Source organism: Notamacropus eugenii, chromosome 3 (assembly GCF_028372415.1).
Source record: "Notamacropus eugenii isolate mMacEug1 chromosome 3, mMacEug1.pri_v2, whole genome shotgun sequence".
Classification (NCBI taxonomy): Eukaryota; Metazoa; Chordata; class Mammalia; order Diprotodontia; family Macropodidae; genus Notamacropus; species Notamacropus eugenii.
The window spans coordinates 206,888,764-206,911,518 of NC_092874.1; the positions used below are offsets into that span (position 1 = coordinate 206,888,764).

At 38.8% G+C, this 22,755-nt stretch overlaps 1 protein-coding gene across 4 annotated transcripts in view; it reads right to left on the reverse strand.

The window, feature by feature from the left end:
* Nucleotides 1-22,755, reverse strand: part of ADA2 (adenosine deaminase 2) — a 160,528-nt gene that overhangs the window by 94,667 nt on the left and 43,106 nt on the right. The gene's annotated exons all lie outside the window — the stretch shown is intronic.

Here is a 22,755-nt window from a genome sequence, read left to right on the forward strand (position 1 = left end):
GTCCAAAACTGAACTCATTATCTTCATCCTCCAAACCTCCTTCTTCCCAACTGTTCAATTACTGTTGAGTCCATCACCGTCCTCCCAGTTACCCAGGTTTGCAACCTAGATATCACCCTCAACTTCTGACTCTCCCCCATATCCAATCATTGCCAACTCTTGTTAATTTCTATCTTCAAAACATTTTTGTATAAGTCTCCTTCTTTCCTCTGGACAATTTTAATAGCTTTCTAATTGTTCTTTTTACCTCAAATCTCTCCTCACTCCAAAGCACCTTCACTAAGTTGTCAAATTGTTCTTCCTAAATCATAGGTCTGACCATGTCACTCTTCCTATTCAGTGGGGTGGTGCTACCTATAACCTCTAGGATCAAATATAAAATCCTCTATTTGGCATTCAAAGTTCTTCATAATCTGGCCCCCTTCTCCCTTTCCAATCTTATATCTCTCTCCTCAACATACTCTATAATTCACTGACTCTGGCTTCCTTACAGTTCCTCTCAGAAGACATTCCATCTCTTGACTCCATACTATCTGTTCCCATGCCTGGAATTCTCTCCTCATTTCCAATTCTGCCCTTCCAGGTTTTCTTCACATTCCAGTTAAAATTCCACCCTCTAAAGAATGCTTCTCAGTCTCACTATTGATTGTGTCCAATGTATTCTGAGTATATCTTGTCTGTAAACAGTTGTTCGCATGTTATCTTCCCCCAGACTGTAAGCTTCTTGAGAGCAGGTACTGCCTTTTGCCTTTCTTTGATCCAGAGTGCTTAGGAACCCTGACACATAGCAGGCACCTAATAAATCCTTATTCTCTATGAGTCCATGTCCTGGTTTGGACTCCTAAGTCAAACACTTGTTCCTTAACCTCTCTATGTCTCAGTTTCTCTGTCTCTAAAATGAGGATAATAATAGCACTTACTTCACAGAGTTGTTCAGAGGATCAAATTTGATCCAACCTTTCATCCCATCCAAACCCAAATCCAGCCTCTTCCTTGTGAGCCTCAGCAACTTTCGAGATCATGCCCTCAGGTGGCTATAGAACTAGAATCCAGAAATCCTTATCACCAATCCAGTACGCCTTTCACTATTGCCTCCCAAACCTTCACTAATAAGCATAACTGGATCAGAAAACCATGGATAGAAATATAAAAGAGAAAGATAATGTGTGTGTGTGATTTTATGGATAATTTTTGAGTTGCTAGACTGAGAGTGAGGCTTTATATTTTAGAAAATTTGTCTAAAATTGCTAAACTCCTCTGAAAATGCTAACTCTGGTATCTAGAGCTCAATGACATGTCTGAAAAGACTCTGTACCTGAGAAGGACAAGTGTCTTCTGTTGGAGATCCAGCTTTGGGCTATGAGCTCTTCTTCCCACAAACCTTCCCTCTGGAGCATGTAATATTTTCCATAATACATTTTTAGCACCTTCAGAAGAGGAGGATTGAAAGCAATCAGCGTCCAGCTCAGATTTCCTGATTCTGGGATCTAGTTAAGTGTCAGGAGTCCATGCTATATACAGTCCCATAATTCAAATGAAACCTAAAAGCCAGAGATTGGGAATTCTACTTGGACACCAAGGACATCACAGCCCTGTAAGTTAAAGGGTATTTGCCCCAGTTTCTGGGCTGGTATCCAGTTCAGCCGATTACAACCCCAAAGCTGTATTCATCCCTGTCATCTATCAGGGTGCTCAAGTCAACCTGCCCTTTAAAATATAGTGTTCTTACAAGCTTACTTTAGTACCCTAGAATCAACTGCTTTCAGGAAACAGTATGAGCTATCTAGGTTTATGAGAAATAACTTTTCTTTAACAAGGTCACCAGTAGTATATTGCACCACCACTATCCCCACCATCAAACCACCCACCCTCGACCCAACACACACACATACACACACACACATTATCCTAGCCTTAAAGTAACCTGATTCTTTTATTTCTTCCTACTTAGCTACTCATTAGCCAGCTTAATTAGGATAGCAGAGGCTTCAGCTTTAGACTGTCCTTTGGGGAAGACTGGAAAAGAGAATTCTCAGCAGTTTAACTTCCTGGAGCTTGGGCTTGAGAGTGGGGAGAAGACCAAAGGAAAGAGGACAGAATGGGAGGTACTGACTTCTTCAGTTCTCAACTTCTGAGAAGGAAGCAAAGGCAAGCATATTTGTTCTACTGGCCCTAACATAAGCTAAGAGTTTCTTTTTCTAACATTATGAATCAGCAACTACACCCAAGAGGTTGGGCACTCCCACCCAGGCCCTTTTCCACTAAAGAGGCACTTTGCCTAGTCTGGGTTTAGTTGCGGACAGCTCTAATGAAATGGGAGGTAGATTCATTTTTCTCACACTTTGGCTTGTTCAAACCCTTACTCTGGCATCTTAGGGAATAAATTATTTATAGCTTAACTTTTTGTTTCATATTTAAGTCTCGACATAGAGGAAAGCAAAAAGGTACTCAGTGTACAATATGAATGAAGTATGGGACACATAAAATACATACTAAACATAAAAGTCACATGGCATTGACAAAATGACTTAAACTAGGTTTCGGTATCTTAATTTATAGCTACCGTTGCTATAGGAGGCTGCTATTTAAACTGAATCAGAACATAAACAATTTATAAGACTGCTGATTAAGCATTTTACATTTCACCTCAGTTCCATACTGTCTCCCTCAAAGACTGGGTCTTCTGGAAAACTAGTCTAGGTCTCTTCCTCTGTCAGTGGTCATCTGTGAAGAAATTCCCATGTTACCCATCAACTTCATCTAATGGATTTACGAGCTCTAGACCTCCCAGATTCACAAGGTCACTTCTACCCTGGACATAGACATCTTGAGGCTAATGCTTTGCCACCTATTTAGGAAAGGAAACACTAAATGGAAACAACATCGAGGCACTCAGGCATGAGCTCCCCTAGTGGAACCTTCCTACTTTAGATGCCACATGAAAATAATTGCCACAATACAAGAGTGGGGGAGGACCAGCCCATCCCCCAATCCTTGTTAGAAGTCAGTTACATGATGCCACCCAGGAGGGTGGAAGGAAGAAAAAGCCAGCTGGAAGTTCTCCTTTTAACTGGAATAGCACCCCATCCCCATGCTGCTATTACAGGATAGTATAGGACCAAGGGACCACTTAGTGTTTTCTGTGTCATACTAATATGACAAGTCCTTTCAGTACTAGGACACCATATGGTCAGAAACAGCAAGGAAGTTTGCCAATGCCAAAAGTTCCAAGTGCTGAATCACCATGTCCCTGGAGTCCCCAAAAGTTTCTCGGGAAGCTCTGAGTTCATACTCCTTAGAATGGTCCCTGTAAGTCTCCAGCACTAGTGGCTAGTGAGGCACTGCTCAGCTGAGGCCATAGGGGCTGGAAGTCAGCTTCCCAATTCTTCCTTTGTCATGGTGATTTGTCTCAATTCAGCTCTGGAGAAAGCCTGACTTCTCCTTATAGGAACATTGGCTCATCACCCCTACCTTAACTCCCAGAGGAGAGCTGCCACTAACAGTGATACCTTTGGTTCTAGTCTAGGGTTTCCTCAAAAAGCTGGAGGTGGTGGGAAAAGTAGAGATAATCACTATTCAAATATGAAACTGCTTTAATCCCACATGAAAAAAGAGATTGTTGGGCATAAATGAATCATAATGCGTATTACAGAATGGTTAATTTATCACTACTAGTACAATCATTTGAAAAGTCAATGTTCAAACCTTGCTGGCACATAAACAGTTTTTGCAAGACTGCTAATAAGCTATTTTATACTTCACCCCCACTGAGCCCAGTCCGATCAAATGCCAAGTGGGATCTCTTTTCCCATGTTCTCTTTTCAATGCCAACTGTTCCCTTGGCACCAACCCATTCCTGCTGCTGCTGTTGCTGCTACAGCAACAACCAAAATCACTCAGGTAAATGCTGTTGATCTCAAAAGCCCTCTAGGACCTTCTTATGCTGACAAGGTCAATGCTAGACGAAGGAAATTCACAAGAGAAGTAAAGTACAGTCAGAGACCCTAGTTCAAGCTAGGCTACTTGAATCTAAGTTCCATGTGGAAAGCTACTGTCATGTGAAGGTACAGAAGGTGGCTCTCTTCCCTGCATCAGTGAAATCTTATCTTGTCCCCTGGGAAGCAGCACCTAAACAAGACCACCAGCTCAAGCCTCTTTTATTAGATGCAATATAGTCTCCCCTTTCAGCTATCATGGAGTGGGGATGCGGGTCAATTAAGGGATCCCTTGGGGTTTATCATTTCATTTTAAAACATCAAGAAGACCTTCCAGCAAAGGGTCATCATATAGCTAGGAATAGCCAAAGAAGTTTATTATCTCTAAAGGTCCAAGAAACAAGTCACCTTGTCCTTGGAAATGTCCTTGGAAATGCTCCTTGAGATGGGTTCTGTAGGCTCATTCAGCCTTGATACAGACCAATTCAAGCTCCTCTACTTCTTCTTTATTAGAACAGCATGCACAATTTTCTACAGTTTGGATATCCTTTCTTCTACCTCTTCTCAACTGCCCAGCTTGCTAATCCAAAACACCCATTCCCTTTTTCTAAGGAGAAGAGTTTGAATTCTATATAACGATCCAAAAATTTTCATTTCTTATCATGACATGACCATAGCTTACAGATGTCCTGCCCCTCCTTTATCAACTAGTCGATATACAACTGCCTTGGTTATATTTGCTCTATGCGAAGACTTTTCTGAAAAATATCCTCTGAGCTTCTACCTGATACTGAGAATAAATCGTATCTGTCGCACTAGGCACTTCACCAATGTCCTACCGTACCAGCAGACCTCAGTTTGTTTTCATTTTGCGGAGTACTTCAGGGTGTTACTCTGGAATGCTCTCATTTACTTCATGCCCAAATTACTTCAGTTGAAGGCCATACGTTTTGTTCAGTCATTTTTCAGTTTTGCCTGACTCTTCATGACCTCATTTGGAGTTTTCTTGGCAAAGGTAATAGAATGGTTTGCCATTTCCTTCTCAAGTTCATTTTACAGATGAGGAACTGAAGCACATAGTGTTAAGTGACTTGCCCAGGGTCACACAGCTAGTAAATGTCTAAAGCTAGATTTGAACTCAGGAAGATGAATCTTCCTCAATTCAGGCCCAGCACTCCTATCCTCTGGGCCACCTAGCTGCCCAAGGCCATGTTATTCTTGAGAAAAACAATTGCCAGATAGACTTTTAAGTTGTCCTTGCAGTTTGTGGTGACACTGGCTCTGGAAATTATTCTCAAAAATTCTCAAAATGGGGAACTGGCCCAACCGACTGTGAAGAGACCATTTTTTTTTCTCTATAACCCCACAAACATGGAAATCAACCTTCCTAGGCCTCAGTTTCCTTTTCTATAAAATGGAAAGATTAGACAGGACAGACTCTAAGGTTCCTTCTGGCTCTAATATTCTACTGTGTTAGGGTTGTTGGTTTTTAGGACCTGGTGTTTATTTAGCCCAGCCTCCTTGGCTTATGGTTCCACTGCCTGAGCTTTCCAGTGTTTCAAGATAGCCAAAGAATGGATATTTTTTTCAGGACATAGTTTTCCCACACCCTCTCCCCACCCCATTCTTGTTCAGAACTTTTTCAAAAGTTTGAAATTATTTCAAAATGTGTAATGCTTCCCTTTTTCTTTTCAAAAAATTTCCTCTTTCCTTAAAAGAAAATTAAAATGTAGATGAAAGAAAAATCTAATTCCACCCAGAAGAGGGCAGCAGTACCCAAACCAAGGCCTTTCCTTAGAGGACATTTATAGTTTGGGGTTCCCCAGGGAGTAAGATTTCACTTCCCTCCTTTTGTAGCGACCCACAAAGGAATCTTTGTCTTCAACAAGGGTTGATTATCTTTGGGGTGATCGGCATAATGACATCCTTGAGGATCTTGAATCTTTGTACATACCTAACTCCTCACCCACTCTTCTGGATGGTCACAAGTCCAGTTTCAAGAATATGTAACCGTGGTAAACTCTCTCTTCCTAGCTCTGTCGCTGCCTTCAGATAAGTATGTTTCCTTCTCTATGCCTCACTAATAAAGAGATTTAATCATAAAGAGTATTTTATTTCTTGTGTAAAAGGAATTAGGCTTGTTTTATAATGCTCTAGAAAAGAAATCTTGAACCAATGAGTATAACTTATAGGGAGACAGATTTTGACTCAGTTGAGGAAAGAAAGAGTTTTCTCATAATTCCAGTTATCCAATAATGGAATAGATTATCTTGAAATATAATTAAGCTCCTTGGAAGTATTCAAAGAAGCCACATAAGGACGACCGGTTTGATGTTGTTCAGCTGTTTTTCAGTCCTTTCTGAAACTTCATGACACCTTTTGGGGTTTTCTTGGCAACTTCTCCATCTCATTTTACAGAGGAGGAACCAAGGTAAACAGGGTTAAATGGCTTGCCTGGGGTCAGACAGCTAAGTGAGGGTCTGAGGTCAGATTTGAACTCATGAAGATGAATCTTCCTAATTCCAAGCCCAGAGTTCTATGCACTGTGCCACCTAGCTGCCATGGATCACCAGTTAGGAATATCATATAGGGAATTTTTGTCTTGGATAGGAGATTGGATGGCCTCTAATGTCCTTCCCAACTTTTAATATTCTTGACTTTTTAATTACTATGAGGTATGATGGGAATAAAGAATAATATAGAAATATAAAACAGTGACTCCCAATTCTGATTTATGAAGTTTGCTTACCCAAATTTCTAAGGGTACTTTTAAAGGTACATTCCCTCATTCCCTCCCCTATTCAACTTCCCAGCCCTCCCTCCCATCCACCCACTAAGAGGATTCTCTAGCTGATACTATGCCACCTACACAAGACTCTTTGCTTCTCTGGGAATAGGAGACAGCAACCTCCACCCTTTGGAGCTTGGGGGCAAACATCTGCTCCCAGTGGTTTGCCCAGCCTAAAACAAGGAAGGGTATTGATAAGCCAGAGAGCCCCAGAGAAGTTGAAACAGGAAGTTGAAGGGCCTCATTCCAATGAAGTTTGGGGAACAGTTGAAGGAATTGGGAATATTTCATCTCAAGAAGAGAAGACTTAGGCATGCATGACAGCTATTTTCAAGATGAAGATCTATCACATAAAAGATTTATTCTTGCTTGGTCTCAGAGGACAGAATTAAGAACAGTAGGTGGCTGTTGTCCAGAGGACAATTTTAGTACATGTAAGGAAAAACTTCCTAACAGTTAAAGTGGTCCAACAGTGGAATGGACTTCACCAGGAGTTGGTGGTTTCCTACCTAAAAAAGTTTTTAAACAAAGGCTGGATGATCATTTACTGGTCATAATATATGGTTGAGGTAGATTTTTTTCAGGTTTTGAATTACATGACCTCCGTGGTGCCTTCTAATTATCAAATTTACACATTTACAATTGGACTAGAAGCCATCTAGTCTAAACCCCATTTTGCAGATGAAAAAATGACAAGGCTTGCTCAAAGTCCCAAAGAAAGCAGGCGGTAGGGCCAAGATATAAAATTAAAAACAACAGGTTGTATCCTCTGTCTTCAAACCCAGAACTCTTCTCACATTGATTCTGTGGATGGATGCTTAGAACTTTCCAGCTCCCAACAGTTCAGCCAGGTCATCCAAACTGTAGCTCTTCTAGATATCTAGAGATTGAAAATTTTTCCCTTGGTCTCAAAGGTAGGAAGACATTCCTTGGAGGATGGGAGGAAGAGGAATGAATTCTTCTACATGCCCCTATTGTTTCTTCCACTCTCCCTCAACCAGTGGAACAACATGGCTAAAAGTTGTAGTCACCTATGTCCATCCCTTTTTTGGTCTACCCACACTCTATTTGCACCTCCTTTTCTGTCTGGCAGCAAGAAATACTTGGGCTTCTTTGGGTGTGGAAGATTGTTTTACGTCGTTGAACATACATATGCAATAATTGGGAGCTCAGGGAAGCCTAGGAGAGTGAATCACAAAGAGGAAGGGGGAAGGGCCACGGGTGATAGCTTAAAGGAATCATCAGTTAGAATTTCTTAAGGAAACAGCTTAAGGAAATCAGCTATGCCCCTGATATATTCTTAATTGCTACTTCTCTCCAGCTTCATCTACTCAACAATAATTTTTTATATATTTTATATATTTCATTTTTCCCCCAATTACATATTAAAACAATTTTTAAACTTCTTTTAAATTTTGATTTTCAAATTCTATCTGCTCCTCCCCTAACCCCTATCTGAGATGGTAAGCAATCTGATATAGTTTATACTATGCAATCATATAAAACATTTCCATTTTTGTCATTTTGTACAAGAAGACTCAAATTTTAAAAAAAAAGAATGAAAGTGAAAAATAGCCTGCTTTAGTCTGTATTCAGATGGTATCAGTTCTTTCTCTGGAGGCAGACAGTGTGCTTCATCATTAGTCCTTTAGGATTGTCTTGGATCATTGATTGCATTGCTGACAATAGCTAAATCATTTACAATTCTTCATTGTACAATATATTGCTACTATGTACAATGTTCTCCTGGTTCTACTTACTTCACTTTGCATCAGTTCATATAAGTCTTTCCAGGTTTTTCTGAAATCATCCTACTCTTCATTTTTTATAGCATAATAACTTTCCATCATAATATATACCACAGATTGTTTAGCCAGTCCCCCAACTGATGGGCTCACCAGCAATTTTTAAGTGTCCAGTTCAGGGTAAAAATGAACATAATTGCTGGGAGACAATAGAGACTTCTACAATTCAAGCTCTAAGTTCTATTTCTAACCCTTCAGTTGATACAATGAGTGACCAGGACTGGTGGCCCTTAATTTTCCCCAGGCTATTATCTCTTTCCTGAGGACTGTGTGAAAAATTGCTTTGATTCTCAGAGAAGTTGCAATGTGTGGTCACTGTCATTTCCTTGTGTTGACATCACTGTGGAAAAAGGGCTCAGCTTCCTCACCACCACGAGCTACTGAACAACTGCTACGAAGAAGTGGACAAGCCCAGGAGCCCCAAAACAGCACCACACTTCCCTCCCATTCCCCAGATCACCCTGTAGCCAACATTAAGGAGAGAAATCAAAGGGGAAAAGGAATCCATTTTCTTCACCAACACCAACTGCTAAACAACTGTTACCCATGGGCAAGCTTAAGAGCTCTGGGAGTGGTTACCCACCCCCACACCCACCCCACAGCTGGTCCTGTTTCCAGTGCAGCCCTAGCAGCACCAGCTCCTGTGGAGATGCAGTGCTAGTGCCACAGCTACTGAAGACCCAGAAAAGAAAGTTCTCACCCCAAAATCCTTGGCCCTATTAAATGGTTCATATCAGAAATTGTTATGATTTTATCAATGGAAATAACATAAAGAAGATACATTATCATTTGCTTTGCCCCCTAAGAACCATGGGACCTAGCCATAAGGCCTGCAGCTGAAACGTTCTGCATACGCTTTCTCCATTAGAATGAGAATTCCTGAGAGAAAGTGCTTTTCTTCTTGTATACTCCAGTGTGCTTTGCATTTAAATTAATTAAATTTAAGTATTTTTCTTCTGACTATCTCCATGCCTCAGCTGCCTTTTCACCCAAGAAGATCCCTCTACCCCTCTGACGTCTTTTTACCATGGATGAATTTCTCCCAAAACTTCCATTTTGAGGAAGTATCCAGGCTAGCACCCTTTAATCCTTTCTGGGCTCCATCTGCGACTCCCCAGACTTGGCCAAGACACGGTTCCCCCTAGCCCTTCATCCTCCAGTTCAGCTGCCTTTTAAATGCAGTATTTCCCCCTTTTGAATGTAAACGCCCTGAGAGCAAGAACTGTCTTTCTATTTGCTTCTGTTTGTATTCCCAGAACTCTGCTTCTTGATTTAACTTTTTCATTCAGTCATTTATTCATTCCTTCATCATGTTTTTTTCTCACTTCTACATTCCTTTCAAAGAGCTACCTTTCTTCCTAGATTAATCCTTGGGCTCCTTTTTTATTTAAGTAGAATCCTTCTGTCCTTCCTTCTCCATTGTTTCACATCTTTAGTGTTATTTTACTTTCTATTGTCTCTGCCCTGACTTAAGCTTTAGCTCACAGAAGACTCATTCTATAATAAATCTGAAATGTGCAGGGCCTCACTGGATTTACCTCTCACTTCATCTTCTTCAACCTGTTATACTCCAGTCTAATTTCTGCCTGCCAGCTAATTCTAAATTTTCTAATAAAGATTATATTTCCTATACAACATGACTAATGCGAAAATATGTTTAATAGGAATGTATATGTGGAGCCTATATCAGATTGCAAGCCATCTTGCAGAAGGGATGAGGAGAAAATTTAAACTTAGGGAAGTAAATGTTCAAAACTAAAAATAAAAAAAAAATTTTAAAGATTATATTCTTCTTCTCTATTCAGATCCTATGACTGTTTTGTGTATTTTCCCATTGGCTCTCCCTAGACTTTCACATTTAAAGCAAAATTTCAGTGCTTAGCTTTACCCTCATCTGTTACTAAGCAATTTTTCACCTTACTGCCCTGTTGAGATTTTTTTTGCCCTACAACTTGAGCATTCCTTCTGCTTTTTTCCTCCCTCTCTTACCTTCCCAATTTTTTCTTTCAACTGTTGATTTCCAAAGCAATCTCTCCATTGTCTTCCTTAGCATAACACTCTCTCAGAAAGCTCTCTCCCAAATTCTTCCTTCTATAAGTCAACTAAGTAAAGAAGGCTGTAAGTTATCTGGTGAGTTATCACCTTGCAGCAGACAACTGAAATACTACTTCATGTTGAAAAGAAAAATCCACTCTGCTCAATGCAAAGTTGGACTCAAAGTGGAGTCCATGAAAATATGCCACATGACAGATTATTCTGAGAACAACTATTTCCAAGTAGGAGATTCAGCACTCCCTTTCTCAGTCTTCCAGCTGTCTAGAAAAACAATTTTTAAATGTGTTTAGGATTACAGACTTAGAGTGAAAGGGACCATAGAGGCCATCCAATCCAACCACCTCTCTAATAAATAACTCAGGAAAATTCACTTTTTTAGAGACTGTGTCAGATTCATTCAAAACTTCAGGCTAGATATTTCAATGAAAACTGCTGCATTGTTAGCTAAATTTAAATGATCTTCCCTGTAGAATTCAAATATTAATGAATTATTGGAAAGGGAAAGGACTAGAGCCACTTTAGAAGTGTAGGTGAACCTACACTAAAATCTTTTAAAAGTACTTTTGGAGAATTCCAACACAATGCAATATGAATCAATAAGTTCTTTTAAAATAAGTCCTGTGTGTGAGGAGGGGAAGGTGAGACATGGCAGGTAGGTGGCACAATCATTAGAGCATCAAGCCTGTAATCAGAAATCCAGTCTCAGACACACACTTAGCTGTGTGACCCTGGGCAAGTCACTTAATGCTCTTTACCTCAGTTTCCTCATCTGTAAAATGAGCTGGAGAAGGAAATGGCAAATGACTCTAGTATCTTTCCCAAGAAAAGTCCAAATTTATTTAATTATTTAATTGATTATTTTAATTTAATTAATAAAAGCCCAGGTAGAAGGAAAGGGAGGTCTGAGTTCAGGCAATATGACTTGAGATAGTAAGCAATTAACATACAGGCCCAAGACCGGACGAGGAAAAATATATACAAAATAATTACACAGTCATTTATTAGGGTTTGGAGGAAGGAGAGAAAATAAACTAAAACCTAAAGTTTTATGAAAAGGCTTGATGGGGAAGATAGGATTTGAGCTTTTTGAAAGAAACAAGAGAGAGTTGAGAGGAAGTGCCTTCTAGACTTGAAAGACAACCTGCAAGACGGTGAATCCTCAGGAGATGGAATGTCCTGTGTGCAAAATTGACTAGTGGTGCCCATGAACCCCTTGGAGAGTCTCAACATTTGCTCAAGCACGTCCAGTAACATTACAAATATGTTTTCCTCTGTGACAATGAGAATCTTCATTTTGGAAGATTATAGGTTTGTTTCTTCACCAATTCAAACTGTTATGATCATGCACACAATGATTTTGGTGCTTCTGCAGTGATTCCATCAACCTCTGCCCTCTTCTCAAGATTCTTACCAAGCACAAGCAGATTCCCACCTGATAATCAGAGGCGTGCACACACCCTCATTTGCGTTTCTACACTGCACCTGAGTAACTCCCTCATTCCTCTCTGTTAACGTGTAATTGCTCTTCATCAGCTATGTAATCAGGTGATCAAAGTTTTACTAACTTTCACCTTCTTGCAACACAGATGTCAGACTGTCTGAAAACCATGGTCTCTGGATAAGCACCTTAAGCATCATTTTAAACCTACCACAGACCATCACAAACCCGCTGCAGAAACAAGCCTTATTTTTCCTTTCATGGCAGTATTAAGACTATTTTCCAATTTAAATTTATCTTCCACTTATGTAACTATTCTTCTATCTGGAGGACTTTTAAATGAATTGGTTGGGAACACTGGTCATTCAGAGAAGTTTAAAAGAAAAAAAAGAATTGTGAAAGCCAAATGTATGGCTTGCATAACAGAAGTAATTGACAGGATAGAAAAACTTGAATTCATAGTGGCAAATCTTACCAAAGAAATGAAAGAGAGAATAACTGATTGGAAATGCAAATAAATAGAGAGAAGGACAGACTGGAAGAAAAGTAGCAAAAAAGCAATAATGCAAAAAGAAAATATGGTCTCCATAAAAGCAAAACATATTGATCTCAACGCATGCATAGAATCAATTTAAAAATTATAGATCTCCACAGCAGGGGTGGCAAACCTGTGGCCTCAAACCCACATGGGGCCCTCTAAGTCCTAAAGTGCAACCCTTTGACTGAATCCAAACAAATTTGTTCTGTGAAGTTTGGATTCAAAGACAAAGAGTCCCTCACTTGAGGACCTAGAGAACCACATGTAGCCTTGAAGCTGCAGGTTCCTCACCCCTTTCCCAGAGGAATAGAAGTCAAAAGACCTGAATACTATAACGTAAGAAACAATACAAGAAAACTACCCAAAGCCTAAGAACTCAGAAAACAAAGCACCAATCAAAAAACTCAGCATATCTCTCCCAGAAAAAAAAATGTTGGGGGAGATGGGAGAAGTATGAGGGGGAAACACATATTTGTTAAATTTAACAATTTCCACTAAAATACAATCAATTCTTCAAACAATGAAGACAAAAACCTGCAAATATAAAGGAAAGGAAATTTAAATAACACAAGATTATTCTGTACCTACTGGAAACCACAGGATGAAATGGAATAATGTATTCCAAAGGGCAAAGGAGCTCAAGTTGCAATCCATTGTGACATATCTTATAAACCTGAAACTGACAATTAATGAAAAAAAAGATGAATGTCTAATTTTCAAAAGTGTTCAAACAATCCCTAAAAAGAAAACCAGATTAAAATGTCCATACCCTTTAGCCCAGAGATTCTATTACTTGGTTTATACCCCAAGGAGGCCAAAAATAAGAAGAAAGTACCCCATATACCACAATATTTATAGTGCCATTTTTATGATAGCAAAGAAATGGAAACAAAGTAGCTGCCTGTCAACTGGGAAATAGCTAAACAAATGATAGTACATGAATATTATCAGATATTACTGTGCAATAAAAGAATATGATGAATACAGAAAAGCATGAATTGATGAAGAATGAAGTAAGCAGAGCCAAGAAAACAATAAATATGATGACAACAATATAAACAGAAAAAACAACCACATGCAAAAGTGAATGTTGTACAATAATAAAGAGCAAGCATGACTCAAAAGAAGAAAAACAAGAAGGAAAGAGGTGGGAGGTCCACCAGGATTGTCCGTTGTACATATTTTCAGACTTTTTCCATATATTGAATTCTGAATGTGACAACATTTGATTTGCCTTCTATAACCTATTTATTTCATATATATGCATATACATAGCTTGGATTTTATTTGTAGGTGTGAAATTGAGAAATCTGATGAGGCTGTTCTTTGAGATGGCATTGATTTTATACATATATATGAAAGGGTAGTATATTCATAAGAACTAATTAACAGTGACCTTGTTCAAGGGTAGGGGAAGGAGAATATTTATGTTTTAAATTGAGCACGTGTTTTAAACATAAATAAATGTATCACCTCTATATAGGTTAAATGGTTTCTTTCTGTCTGTAGTGTGTTTAAAATTTAATTATCTTTATAACTTTTTGAACATTAAAAATAAATCTAGTTCTCTTGTTATTTCTCAAATAGCTGTAAAATTAGCTGTTCTTGAAATATTAAAAAAAACTGATACATGATCACTGTAAAGCTTGATGATAAGATAACACAAGATGATACAAAGCAGTATATATTGATAATCCTGGTAGAAGTTTAAGGTAGAAGTCTTGGTCTCCCTTAGACTTAACAGTGAACAAAAATAAATCCATGTATAATCTAAAACCGGTTTCACCTACTAAGAATTGAAGTTTGGTTAAGATAACTGTTGTTTTAAAAGCTTTACACCTGTTTACAATTAAGGGGGGGGAGAGAAAGGAGGCTTCATTTTTCTTATGTTTAATGAAAACTGGCTTAAAATATTTGAAAAGAGGAAAAAATGTAAAAATTTGCACAATGAAAATGTAGCAGGTTAACTTGCTACAGCAAAAACCTTTACTCAGTTAAAAAAAATTAAAAGTTGAAGACCACCATTCAGATTTTTAAAAATTAGTCATTTCATGAAATTATTGGAGTTAGCAGAGCCAATCTGATTATTCATTCTTTATCATTTTAGGTATTAGCATTTTATAACTTTGTTATATACAATTTGCAATACACGTGTAAGCTATCACTATAAACACTTTGTACCATTAAAGCTTTCATAAAACTGTGACAAAAAAAAAGGAATAAGATAGAGTCAATTAGAAATGATTGAAAAGATAATTTTAATCACCTGACATGGAAAACCTTCTGCACAGAAAAAATTAATACACCTAGGTTAAGGAGAAAAGTTGTTGGATGAGGAGAAATATCTCTGTATTGAATTTCTCTAAAAAGGGTTTGGTATCCAAGAAGTAAAAACAATAAACAGTTATGTATAAGACTAACAGCCTAGTATATAAATCACCAAAGGATATGAACAAAATAGTTCTTAAAAGAGTTACAAACTATTAACCCTTATATGATTCAAATCACTAATAATGAGCAAAATGCAAATCAAACAGCCCTAAGGTTTCACTTCAAACACAGAAAATTTGGTAAAATGATAAAAAATGGGGATAATCAATTTTGGAGGGGTTGTGGGAAGCTGGGCACACTGGTGCCTTGTTGGTGGAGCTATGAATCAGCACAAACCTTTTGTAAAGCAATTTGGAATTATTCAAATAAAGTGACTAAAATGTCCATACCCTTTGACCCTGAGATTCCATTATTAGTCTGGAACTCAAGGAGGCCATTGATAATAAGAAAGTACCCAAACACAATAAAATATTTATAGCAAAGTTATACAAATTGTGCTACATGAATGCAATGAAATATTACTGGGCTATAAGAAATTATGAATGTCATGGGAAAATTTACATGAACTGATGCAGAGTAAAATAAGCAGAACCAATAAAAATAATATACACAATGGCTATAACAATGAAAATAGAAAGAACAATCACCAAAAACTTCAAAAGTGAATGTTGCAAAATTATAAAAAATTAATATAATCTAAAAGAAGAGATATGAGAAGATACTTATACTCCAACCTTCTGTGGAGATGGCAGGTTGATAAGTGTTCTCCTCTTTTTCTTTTTTGTTTTTAAAAAATACTATTTGTTATCTAGTAAGGCTCTCTGCTGATGTAAGAAAAAAAGGTATCAATAAATACTTATTTTTTAAAAAAAAAGAAATCCCATAGTGTAAAGACAAGAGTTCGAATGGAGAAGCATGTATTAAATCACTTGATAAAGGAGGGAGAATGAGTAGGGGCCAATGAATTACTTCTTCTAGGATCTAAATTGAGTGACAGATTCAGATAGAGTGAACCTTAAAGGATGAAAGGTTACTCAATATTGGCAGCAAAGGAGGAGTCTAGAAGAAGCCATAGGGAGCAAGGAGTATTCCAACTCCTCCAGCATCAGAGGATCAGAAGTTCTGAGACAATATACAACCAAGTCAAGTCAAAAAGAATTTATTAAGGTTCTACTATGTGCCAGGCAGGACAACCAAGGGGTGCAAAAGAAAGCATGGGTCTGCAGTCATATCTGTGAGTTCAAACTTGTCTTCAGACACTTACAAGCTGTGTGACCCTGGGCAAGTCACTGAATACTGTTTGCTTCATCTGTAAAATAAGCTGAAGAATGGCAAATCACTCCAGTATTTCTGCCAAGAAAACTCCCCAAAAGAGGTCACAAAGAGTCAGACACAACTGAAAAGTGACTAAATAACCAATTCCACTATACTCTGCCCTCATAAAGCCTCATCTGGAATAATGTGTTCTGTTCTTGGCATGACAATGTAAGAATAACTTTGATAATCTAGACAGCATCCAGTGAAGGGTAACTAGAGAACCCTGAGTTCATGTTCTATAAGGATCAGCTGGAGAACCAGAGAATGTTTAGCCTAAAGTTGAGAAGATTCAGTGGGGAACATGATAGTTGTATCCAAGTATATGAAGGATTGTCATGGGGAAGAGAGATCTCACTTGTTTGATTCTGCCCCAAGAGCAATAAATAGAAGTTGCAAAGAGGGAAATGTAGGTTTGATGAGGTAGCCAGATTCTTTTTAGTTCATTCCTTGAAATCCTGGACTCAGGCTTCAAAGTGCCCCTCAGATCTTTTCTGCTGACTATCCTTGGTGAGGGTGCTGTTTCAGTCTTCCTTTCTCTTCCCAAGCATTTCCATGGTGTTGTGCTCTTCCACCATTCCTCCCCTAGGGCTTCCTAGGTTGGGATGCTGCTGCAAACTTCTATCTCCCCTGGAATTTCTTTGGTCAAAGAGCTGCTGTAGGGTTCTGATCTCCTGGGGTTTCCCTTGTCAAGGTGCTTTGGGGGGCTTCCACCCTACTATCCACTTTCCACTATCCCAACCCTTCTCCAACTAGATGCTGCTGCAGACTTCCATCCTTCCTGGTGTTTCCATAGTCAAGGTGCTAACGCAAGACTTTTGGCCTGTTCATCTGGGCAATCCACTCTATGATCTTATGTATGTAGAGAGAGAAGAGAAAGATATCCTAGAAAAGAGCCTAGGAGGACATCTATAGTTAGAGTGCATGATATAGATGATGAGGAGACTGAGAAAAGACAGTCACGTGGAGAAGAAATAAGATAAAATAGGGTCACAGTAACCCAGAGAAGAGAAAGTATTCTAGAATTGAGGATGGTCAAAAGTATCACATGCTGCAGAGAAGTTTTATAGGAAGAGGAATGAGAAAAGGCATCAGTTTTGGCACTAAGAGATAACTGGTAATATTGGAAAGGACAGCTTAAGCTTACTGACCAGGTCTGAACTTGCAGCAAAAGACTGAGAAGTGAGTGAGTAAGAAAAGAGGAAATGAAGATAATAAATTCAGATGACTTTTCCTAGGAATTTGCCTGAGAAAGGGAAGACAGGTAAAGGATGATATGAAAGGAGATGGAAAGATTAAGTGAAGAATTTTTTTTAAAGGATGAGGGAGCCTTGGGCATGTTCGTAGATGGCAGGGAAGGAGATAGTAGTTAGATCCAGAATGAAGATTTGAAGGGAAAGGGAGATACAGTTAGTCAATCTACAAGACAAGATGGGAGGCTATAGGATCAAAAGTACTCCCGGGAAATGAGAAGGACTATCTCTTCTTCGGAGCCTGGAAAAGAGAATGAGGGAGGTAGACAAGGGGTTTAGAGATGTAAACGTAGCACATCTAGCCTCTGGGGGGTCCTTATCCCAACTCCTACGTGCACTGAAGTGCATGGACCCTAGATAAAAGCTATAGGTTACTCTCTAGGCAGTTGAGTCAGCCCTGAGGAGAAAGGAAATCTTTTAATGCATTATAGCTGAGGAGCTGGTACCGTCTGCTTCCTACTATGATTACAATTTGATTATCACTTAACCAACTAGACTGAATTAGCTTTTAAAAGGGGGTGTTTTACTACCAAATCCTTAGTACAAAACACTCTCCTCCCTTCCCACTCCCCAAAAAGTTTGAGACATACTTTCTCACCACTACATACAAATGGGAATTCACTGACACTGGAAATCCTTTCACTGGATGCCTCAAGATGTTCACCTTAGGTATAGTTCAGCTTTTGTGCGGAGAGCTCTCTGTAGACCTGCTTTGAATCTGTCAGTCCTTGGCTTCAAATGCAGACATTGCTTCCAGCTCCTGCTGGAAACACTGATAGGATGCCAATGAAAAAGACCAAATCCTCTGGTCCTGCAAAGTCTATGAGGGTACTCCAGCTAAAAGAGGAGGGGGAACAAATTCCTTCTCAAGGTTTTGACTAGAATTCTCTCTCCCCTCTGCTACCAGATTCTTAATTTCCTGATTCCAATTAAATCAATGATTTTATACAAGCCACAGAGGACATGTACATGTCCTCCAGCCAATACAAACAAGATTTCAAAGTTATGGACGTACCCACGGCTTATGCACATCTAGGGGATAGTCAAGATATGTTCTTATCCCACAAAAATATAGGGACTTAGCATCTTGTAAATCCAAATGGGGTAGGGTAATTTGATGGACTTACTCCATTAACCCCCTACCTTCAGGGAGAATTGGAGAAGAGGGAGTTTGGGGAAATTACAACAATATATGAGGGAAGATTATCAGTTAAAAGGACAGAGTTGACCAGAATGTCATGGGAGCCTACAGGAGAGAAGGGAACAATGAAAGTAATCACTATTTCCCAAAAAAACCTCTCCTACAGACTATCGGAACTGTTATTTTCTCTTGAAGAGCAAAAAAAATTTTATTTTTTAAAAATACAGGAGTTACATTTTAAGTGTCATTTTACAAGGTTCTTCTCCCTCCGAGCACATTTTTATCTTTGAACTACAATATTGAACTGTTGACAAAGCAGAGTCAAGAGAAAAACTTCTTTCATGTATGAACTTTCTTAAATAACATTTTATGAAGAAAAGATTATAAAGAAAATTTTACAGAGTGCATCTGGAGAGAAACTATGGATAGTGATGGTTTTTATCCTTTGTTTTCTAAGAGGACCAGTGACATGGGGTGATGTCTTGACTTGTGGGTGAACTAGATTTAAGTGAGGCAGAATTGTACAAAGCGGTAAGCCTTACTCTCTTCCAGAATCATAAGTCTAATGGCAAGATATAAGTCAGGACAATTGGCCATGGTCCAGGATAACCTTGGTGTCTTTGATGTCTGCCCAAGCTCAAAGCACTCCACAGCACCTGCTGTTTATTTAGGAAATAATATTTCATGAACTGTTGGGTGCTCTATGCTTATTTGCTTAATAGAGAAATAGGCAAAATCTTTATTTATTTATAAGGAAATATAAAAATATACTCCTGGATTATCCTAGAGTTTAGGATGATAAGATTAAATATGAGAAATTGAAATGGAAAATATAAGTCAAATGTCAGGTATTCAAATGACAAACTGAGGAGTGACTTACAAGTGAAGTTTGTGACCCAAATAGTCTTGCTGTCTGTGAAGGTTTGTCCTTCAAACCCTCTTTTTTGGGGACGAGGACAGAGAATCAAAGAACTATGTCCTAGGATGCAGAAAGAACTGGGAGGTGTGAGTGCTAAGCCACTGTCAGTAATCCTTCAAAGATTTTAGCCAGTAGAATATTTACTACAGAATTGAATAACAATTGTCCTAATTTTCAAAAAAAAACAAAACAAAACACAAAGGGAAGCAAAAAAGAGTCTGTAACTTTAGACCACTGAGTTTGTCTTTGATTCCTGGAAAAAGCTTGTAGTATCACCCTGTGATTTAAACACATACAACCTTGAACATGTTTTTGAACTTGCTGGATAAGCAAACTCCTACACCGTCTGAGTAACTCACTGACTTTACTCTCCTAAGAGGACCCTGCACAGGAATCATGTGGACTGCCCTCTTATTTCTCCAAGGTGAATACTGCATCAGGAAATTGTTGATGGTCCAAGGCTGAAACTTTTGAACTCAGGAGATCTTGAGGTTGGAGTTACCGACAAAGCAACCCTCAAAGGCATCCATTTGTCCAGGAAATATCACTTTTCTGTTAGAAGACTAGATTCAGGGGTCATTCTGCCTAGGGAATTCAAAATCCCATTACTCAGATTGGCTGCTCAGAGGGTCCTCAAAGTAAAAAGAGGCTAAGCTGGCAGACCCTTCACCAGTAAAGCTGGAGTCGGGAGGCGCCTTACAGAAACAGAATGGCAATTAATATAGACCCAGAAGTACCCCTCCCACCGCTGACCATTATTCTCATTGGCTGAGAAGCAAGATCTTACATTCTAGGCGTGAAATCTAACCAATCCCTTTTGGAACCCGGTTCAAATTTCCCCGCTCCCAAGACCATTACAAAGCCTGCAAAAATGCACGTCATCATATGCAAATTAGGCATTGAAAACATATGCAAATAAAGCATTGAGGACTCAGGCAAATTGGGCATTGAGAACTTATGCAAATCAGTCGGACCAAAGTGAAGACTGCAGATTGTGTGTGTGTGTGTGTGTGTGTGTGTGCGTGCGTGCGTGCGTGCGTGCGTGCGTGCGTGCATGCGCGCGCAAATTAGGTATTAAGGAGTTAGTGAGCCATAGCTAGTCATTGATCCTGATGCACTTTATAGCCTTATATGGAAATCACCTGACTGGAGGAATCGAAACCTGGGCCTAAGGTCTCTTCTACTCTAGGGAGGAGTCTCTGTACCACTGAGAAGTCTTCACTAAATCTATTCCCATTCACCATTTCTACTTTTCACTCCCTGTGCAGAAGGTTGCGATTGTCTTCTCAGGCAGCAGGCAAGCACTTATCTCTTGGAGCATTGCACTTCTCCTCTAAGTAGATACTACTGCTGCTGGTGAGGGTGATAAAGAATCTCTATGCTCTTTTTGCACTTTGAAACATGAAAGGAAAATGGTGAAAAGTAAGCTCTTAAGAGCTGAAGATACTAGAGAGTGCAACCAGTTTGCTTTTATGAGTCCTTGGGGAATGATGGCTAACCCTCAAACCATCTGATCACTAAGAATTCTCCAGGTCCTATCAATTTTCTTCCCAGTCTGGCAGTCTCATCAGTTTGGTTGTTAAACTCTTCAATTTGACCAACACTGAAAATCATGAAGTTGTTTGAGGGAGCTCCTTAATTTGATCAGGCACTCCCCTTATTCATACTCCTCACTCCTCACAAAAGAAAGGAAGTCTGTGAGATTTAACTTAAATAAATTAGTATCTACTTTGCTCTTTAGTTTAGCCCTCAGTTTTATTGTTTCTTTAAAAATGGCTTCTTTTACACATTTACAATTGTAAGATTCCCAGGATTCATGCATTATCTTCTTCATAAAGTTATTGATCCCTTACCTGGTTAATTATATGCTCTTGATTTGGCCTATAAAAGAATGATTGAAGAAAGCATTAAAGAGCATTAAAGAGTTTAAGATAACCAGAGCTAAAATAAGGAAAGTTTTAGATTCATTCTCCTAGAGGATAAGCTGTTGGTGATTGTGGAACAGTGAGAAATTCTAGGGCCAGAAAACAATGGAATAGACTAATGGAGATATTCCTGGACCTGGCCTCCTGGGCCCAGAGGAGGAATTTCTTGAACAATGTCAAGGAATCCCTGGACCAAGCAAGTAGCTCTTGGACAACTCAGAATCTAAGAAACATGGAAATCCACCCTTTTTTTTTCTGTGAAGCATTTATGGTCATGATCCCCAACTAGGGAAATATAAGACTAAGAAAGAGAACTATAGACCACTATCACTAATGAATAGTGAAAATAAATGTTAAACAAAACACTGGCAAGTAAAATATATTTTAAAAATGACTACAAAGAAAGCTGATCTTGAATCCAGAAAAAGCTGGAAATAAGACCTGTGTCTAATATAGCCTGCTTGTGTGAAACTGGGCAGGTCACTTAAATCCTCAGTACTTCTGGAAACTCTCCAAGTTTTTCTGAGTTTCAGCGACGATGCCAATGTGGATTGGGAAAGGGAATTGCCTCATCCTAGAATTTCTTATACCAATGAAATCAGAGGTCTAGTCTCTATACTTATTCATTGTGATCAAGTAGAATGTATGCCATACCCTTTAATCCAGCAATACTACTACTAGGTTTGTGTCCCAAAAAAATCATAAAAAAGGGGAAAGGACCCACATGTACAAAAATATTTAAAGCAGTTCATTTTGTGGTGGCAAAGAATTGAAAATTGTGGGGATGCCCATCAATTGGGGAATGGCTAAACAAGTTGTAGTATATGAATGTAATGGAATACTATTGTGCTATAAGAAATGATGAACAGGAAGACTTCAGAGAGGCCTGGAAGAACTTATATGAACTGATGCTAAGTGAAAGGAGTAGAACCAGGAGATCACTGTACACAGTAACAACCCCAGTGTGGGAGGAATTTTTCTGGCAGACTTAGCCCTTTACAACATTGCAAGGACCTAAAACATTCTCAGAGGACTTAAGGCAAAATGCCATCCACATCCAGAGAAAGAACTATGGAACTGGAAAACAGAAAGATGAAGAATATTTTCTCTTGTGTTATGTTTTGTTTTGTTTGGGTTTTTCTCATGGTTTCTCCCATTCATTTTAATTCTTCCATGCAACTTGACTAATGTGAAAATGTATTTAATAAGTACGTATGTGTAGAACCCATATAAGATTGCATGCCATCTCGGGGAGGTAGAGAGGGGAAGAAAATCTAAGATTTATGAACAAGACTGTAGAAAACTGAAAACAA